We start from the raw sequence: 6,691 nt of genomic DNA, 5'->3' as shown, positions 1-6,691 counted from the left end.
CACGCTGGCACCGGGAGTGACCGGGAGGTGGGGGGGAGGACCGGTCGTGCCACGCGTGGGTGGCCCTGCGGGGCGTGGACGGCTTTGTGCGCCTTGGGCGAACGGATCGGCCCGCGGGGGGGGGACGACGCACGACCCGTGTCGCCCCCCCGCGGGCCGATCCGTTCACCCGTGGGCAGCTCGGGGGGGTCGCAGCCGTGGGTCCGAAAGGACTTTGGGAAGGGAGCGAAGCAGTTAGTCAGTCACTCTTCGTAAAAAAAAAAAAAAAAGGAAGTGAAATTTTAGCGCTGTGACGGTGCTAAAACAATCTCGACTCCAGCTGAGTCCGCTATCCTGTGGCAATTAAGCCAGAAAAATCTCAGGAGCGTTACGATGAGTAGCATCGCTACAGAGTCATTAGTTTTTAGGGGGCTTCAGGACTGAGAAGCGTGTTTATGTGTTTGTTTTGTCAACGTGAATAGTTGAGAAACCAAAGAGTTGTTGGCTGGCTCTGCAATGCGTTGTGTCAAGAGCAAGAAGACGCTTACAACCGAACAAATTTCAAATCCTTCGATATATAACTGGTTTGCACCTCGCTGCTGAGTTGTGAGCATCCAAAACAGCTTGTGGTAACAGAGGTTTGAAAGGAGCTTTCCTTTGGCATGCTGTGTGGTAGGGAAGCTCCGTGGTGAATAAATCCCATTCCAGAGAATGCACCTAAAAGCCTGATGATTCAGCATGCTGCATTCACTGACCAAGAGTGGCAGCTCCTGCGAGGAAGTATGCAGCACTACGGGCAGATATTAATGCTACCTGAAGCTGCAAGCTTCCTATGCAGCAGTGGCACATGTGAGGTTGTAGGAGGAAAAAAAAAAAAATTACCGCCAGTTTTTCTTTTTAAACAGCTTCTTCTGATAATTCAAACAAACAACCCTCTGGTGCTTTCTACAGTGAGTGAGTTACGGTCCTTTTTGTACTTTCCTTGCTTCCCAAAGGGCTATTTGCTTTTTATCAGTGGCTCCAAACTGTGTAGCAAATGAATTGAGGCTAGTAATATAAGCTCATAATTTAACATAGCAAGAAATCTGAAGAGGTAAAGAAGGTGAAAACTTTTTACAAGAAATACTGTAGCAATTTTGCTATGTTTTAAGAGAAGATAAACACTGAGATAGAGATAACATTTTAGAAGTGGAAGAGCCGAACAATATTTCAAACAAAGCATCGTACAGCTTAAAGGTTATTTTGTAAGATGCACTTCCTCTTTCAAAAGATACTGTCTTTTGAAGTCAAATGAACTGTGTGAAAACTTCTACAGGAACACTATTGCAGGGTAAATCTTTTAGTCAGGGTTCTGATGGCTCCAGTGAAGAGCTAAGTATTTAGAAGTACCATCTCAAGGTCATGTTGAGATATTTATTATCCAACAGCTGTATGAGCAATTGTACACACTGTCACATCAGGCTGCCCAGGTCAGGGGCCGAATGCTCTCCAAATCCTTGGTGTATACACGCTTGCTCCATCTCCTTTGCCTGACATACAGGCACTTCACCCAAAGAGAGAGAGAAGATACAAAGAGCACAAAATGTCTTTGTCTCACACAGGGGTTGTCCGCAACCACTGCTGAGATTCAATGGCTGCTTGTTAGTAAAGTCCTTGCAGTGAAAATCACCCCCAAAGTGGAGGACAGGAGGGTTATGACCCCTTAACTCACCCACTGCCATATCCTGTGGGTGCGGTGTTTGAGTTACAGGAAGCTGTCTTCCTAAAACACTCAAGATTTATGGTATTGCTGCTGCAATAGCGAAGTTTCATACGATGCCTAGCAGAGAAAGCTGACTAAGGTGCTACATAATCTATTTAAATACAACCAAGGGCTTCAGAAATGACTAGCAGTTGGTAAATTTGGCTTTTCCTGAGGGCAAGTGTGGTTTCCTTCAGTGTGCCTCAAATTCAGCCTACAGAATCCATGAGCTACTTCAGCTTCATGAGGAGAAAAGGATCATCTTAGTAAGAGAGGGAAGGAGTCAGGGACAGCAGCATACGGGGCAGTTAACATCTTGGGGACTTGGTGTCTATGAGGTACTTACGCCTTCTGGAGATGGTTCAGAGACAGGAAAATATGGATATTTTTCTATGACCTCCCTTTGTGGGGTGTGCCATGGCAGGTTGGTATAATTTGGCCAATTGGCCTATCAGACTGTATCGGAACGCCTGGTGCTGAGTATGGTTTGGTCATTTGGGGTGTCTTCTGCTTATTTAAAACTTTTGGCAATTGGCCACTTACCAGGTACCTGTTTTCCAGGTTAAGTCTTCCTGTAGCGTGCTGCTTCCTCCGAGCAGCAACAGGGACTCTTGTGCCATCGCTTTTGCTCCTCAGGCAGGAAAGGTTCCTCTCCACAAAGGCAGTGGGGACAGCTTACTCAGGAGGACACAGAGTCTGTCTAAAATGCGTTGGAAATAACCTAGGCATTGACAATGCTGACTGGTAGTCTGGGGCTGGAATAGTTATTTCAGCCCTATGATTTCATTTGTCATCGCCTGATTTAGTTTTAGTCTGATATTCTAAATCCAAGGCCCCTCTCTGACAATAGAACTCTCAAATCAAGTTTCTTTCAGCTCTTCGAGTCCAAGCGTTCTCAACTGTTTATCACTGTCTCTTCTGGCTAATTGGCATTTTTCTATGTTATTTTTGACCATTCCTCCAAATGCCAGTGAAATATTTGGAGGAGTTAAAAAACAAATGACACCCCCTCCACGCACTCCAGCACACACACTCCCAAATGTATAATCACAAGATTTCATCCACAGTTAATCTTTGAAAAAAAAAAAATTGGGGGACCTTCAAAATTACTAAAACTTGCTAAAACATGTCATTCAAATTTACCTTAAAATAGCTTTTTATCCTGGCCCGTCTTCTCTTAAGCCTTGCAACATTGAAACCTTAATACAGTCAAATTTTTTTAAAAAATAGCTTAATTCCAGAAGAGGGAGAAACATTAGACTAACACAATTAGGTGAGTGGAATGCATTTTCCCCTCGGGCACCTCTGGAGAGTGATACAGTACCCTGTTAAACAGCGTAAGCTGTTGTCTCGGGCAGAGTTGGGCTGGGCCGGCGTTTGCAGGAGACGCGGGAGGGAGAACTGCAGCGGGTGCAGAAAGCCCAATGTCGATAGCATTGCTCTGACTCACTGGGGGCCCAAAGACCTACCGTTGCATGATGGCACACGTGGTGGTGTTGGGCGAGGTTTAAATGAGATCCTGAGCCTTTCAGCGCCCTTATATACATTATTTATTTATTTGTCTGCGTGTATATGTGTGTGTCTGTATGTATATAAAAGTCAGTGTTTTGGCTTAGCTCCTTTGAGGTTAGCTACAACTGCCAATGTGAAATTCTTGCAGCTTCAGTGGGGCTTGATTTCTCACTGACGAAAAAGTGAGGTGATTTGGGGAAATCCATGTACGGCTTTTGCGCCCTTTTTTTCATGGGGTGGCTGTGGATCCTCCCTGCTGACAGTCTGTACACTGCCCATCTCTAGAAGCAGTGACCTTAGAGACTGAATTCTGACAGAGCAATGGGTGCTCTAAGGGCAGCAAGAGAAACTACAGGGTTTAATCTGTCAGCAGGAAAGGCGGGTGGGGAAAGAGCCTCAAACAAGGTGTGTTTTTCAAGGGGTTTGAAAAGACACTTCATGGACTGTAAGGAAGAAGCAGTGACTCATCTTCTGCATTTGGGAAAGTCAGGTGAGGAAAAAGGGGACAGGCAGCAGGAGTCAAGAGAGGGGACAAGGGAACGCAAAATCTGAACTGCAGGGAAAGGATCCCAAAAGCAAAAATGCTCTAGGAAAGCTGTCAGGGCAAGCACTTATATTATTATTATTTTCTAATTGGATCTCAGAACAGTTTCATGTTGCAGTTGTCCCCGATGAGCTGGAGAGTAGCCACAGTGCGCAGTCGCAGGGCAGGCAGGATTAAGGTGCAAGCCTCTTCTGGGAGCGCTGCCCAGCGTCAGCAGCCAGCAGTGGGGCTGCCCTGCGCTATTTTTATTATGGCCATGTCCAAAAAGTGTTTTACAAAGGCTGAAGGAAAGTAACCCTCCTGTCTAACAGAGTCCCTATAGCAAGAGCAGGACTTCAGGTGGGGAAGTACACTCAAATCTGATCAGCAACTGCTGCCCTAAGGTGGGGACAATTCTTCACAGTGGTCTGGTAAAGATGCCTGATGGTGGTGAAGAGGAGGAGGAGGGGTGGTAGAAGATGAAAACATGGCAAAGTTTGTGGGGAGAGCCTTGATGATCCTGGTCAAACACCTCCTCCGTCCCAGAAACTCCTGCGTCTTGTACTGCAGAGTTTTGCAATCATCCAGCTTCACTCCACTGAACTTTGCATCACCCTAGATTTTAAATTTGTCCTATTTAAAGTTTAGGAACAGTTCTAATGCTTTACAGGAGCCTAATCTTTAACCTGGTCTCTTCTGAGAATGGCTCAGCATGTTACTTTCCCACCTTCTAGGAAGAAGCCAGTAGTATTTCTTCAGTACAACATTTACTCAAGTTTACTCTTTTTTCCTTAAGGGATAAAAATAGTAGGGTCCTAACAGTGGATAATCTGCCATACACATAAATGGCAAGCTTTCAGGTTGATCTAATTACCCATGCCAAACCACATAACAATAAGAAGTTGCCAGAAAATACAAATCCTGCATAGATTTGACAGGTGAGAAGGGAAGAAGGATGTAATGTGCAGGTCTATCTGCTATAAGCTTCAGAGACCTAAGTTGTTTTAATCTAGTAAATCTTGATAGAATTGTTAAAGTCAGTAGGGAAAAATCTGTCTCTCATTTCACCGCATGGTTTGGTTGTGCAATATCTAATGTGAAATGGCTGAATATCTTCTCAGGCTACTCCTTCCAGAGGAATTTTATTAAAATAAGCTTTGATCTGGTAACCATTTTATGTCTCAATTAATACTGGGTTGAATATGTAGTAGTAACAATCTCTTCAGACAGTTTGAATCACAGTGCAAGCGAAGCATGTCAAGTTTTATCAAAGGAAAACAATATGTTTTGCTTGGCTTTACAATATTCAGACTAAGTAGAAACGCTGTGAGTAAACTCAGTCTTGAAGCTTCATTGCAATATGGCACTTGAAACTAACCTTGGAACTCATGACTCATCTCTGCTGGGAACACAGCATCCCTTGACGAGCTAAGGATTCTGAATCCAAGAATATTTGCAAGCCAAAGGCAAAGATCTAGGCTAAGAAGCAAAACTGAAGCAATAGATGACTACCTTTCTTGATTTCCATCAGAGCCTTGAGTTCTTCATGTCTGATATTAGTTCAGAAGACATTGTCTTGCAGGAGTACCTGCAAATGCAAATATTGTTTGGCAACATTTTAGATCTTGTGGATTTAATGGCCAAATAAATACATTTCCAAACACCTGCAAATATTGTCTGTTTTGCTTTGTAAAATTGGAAATAGCTCATTGACAGATGGCATGAGCACATCATTAGTATTAATAGACCTGTACACACAAAAGGAGAACAGGTGACTTCTGTTTGTAATTAAGCTAATCACAGAGGCAGCAGGGAGCTCCTGTCTTATCAGGATTGCTGCTTAAACTCCAACTGGCAGACTGCACCAACAGAGCAAATACTTGCCTTGGCACCTGATGCTCCATTCAGCATCGTGTGCTTTGGGGTTTCCCTGGAGTGGTTAGTGGCCAGGGCAGGATGTCCCACTCATGCAGCTCTGTTCCACTTCAACAGATTAGTCTGCAAGTCTGCTGTAAAGCTAAATAATTTAGTTATTAGCAAACAATCAGATATTTAAAAACCCTCACATAAATAATCTGTGCAACATATACAGACTAAGCCTTAAGCTATTTTTTTTTTCTGCTAACTTTTACATCTTTTTCTTGCAGCTGAAGTTCTCAGCCATTAGTAATTGCACTGACTTTTTATGGTCAGTTCTATTCTACTTCTTTCAACTCCGTTAACCCTTTAACTCCCTCATTAGCTTTGGTGTCAATCATAATAATGAGAAATATTTACCAAAAAAGCAGGAAATTTAGAGGTACAAGAGAGTAGACATTGGCAATTGGTTGTGAACAACTTTACGCCTCGTTAGCAAGCCACAGGAAATTTGCTAGGAATATACGTTTCTGTAGGGGAAGCTCAGGTTGCAACGTGCAGCTGAAAAGAGTCTGGGCAATGTCAGGGAAAACTGCATTTGCTGACGTTTTGAACAGGAGCTGTAGGTTGACTGTCTCTTGGAAGACTTTTGAAGTGCAGATTAAATAATTCCAGATGATGGGAAAAAAACTCTGTTAAGAAAACAAAAGGTCTGGACTTTCAGCCACTTCAGGGTTGTTGTTTTTGTGCCTGGAAAGAATCCCGCACCCATTCACTACTGCAGCAACTGCTCCTCCCCTGTCTTTCTCCTACAATCCCTCTTACTGCATCCTGACTTCACCACAAAATTGGCAATAATTCTGTCACTTTTTTTTTCTCCTCCCGCCTTTGCCTCGGGGGTTGTCTAGCGTTCTCTTTTTACAGAGCCGTAGGACGGTTGGAGTTGGAAAGAAGGGTCACCTCGTTCCAATCCCCCCCACCGCAGGCGGGCAAAGGGGGGGGACACGTCCCTGGGTGGGCTCGAACCACCAACCTTTCGGTTAACAGCCGAACGCGCTAACCGATTGCGCCACAGAGAC

General features: G+C 44.2%; 1 non-coding gene across 1 annotated transcript; it reads right to left on the bottom strand.

Annotated features, from left to right (window-relative positions):
• Positions 1-6,617: 6,617 nt before the first annotated feature.
• On the bottom strand, positions 6,618-6,691 carry TRNAN-GUU. The gene has a single exon. It is a non-coding gene; the product is annotated as a tRNA-Asn (tRNA).

Source organism: Aquila chrysaetos, chromosome 4, assembly GCF_900496995.4.
Source record: "Aquila chrysaetos chrysaetos chromosome 4, bAquChr1.4, whole genome shotgun sequence".
Classification (NCBI taxonomy): domain Eukaryota; kingdom Metazoa; phylum Chordata; class Aves; order Accipitriformes; family Accipitridae; genus Aquila; species Aquila chrysaetos.
This window is presented reverse-complemented; position numbering and strand designations above follow the sequence as displayed.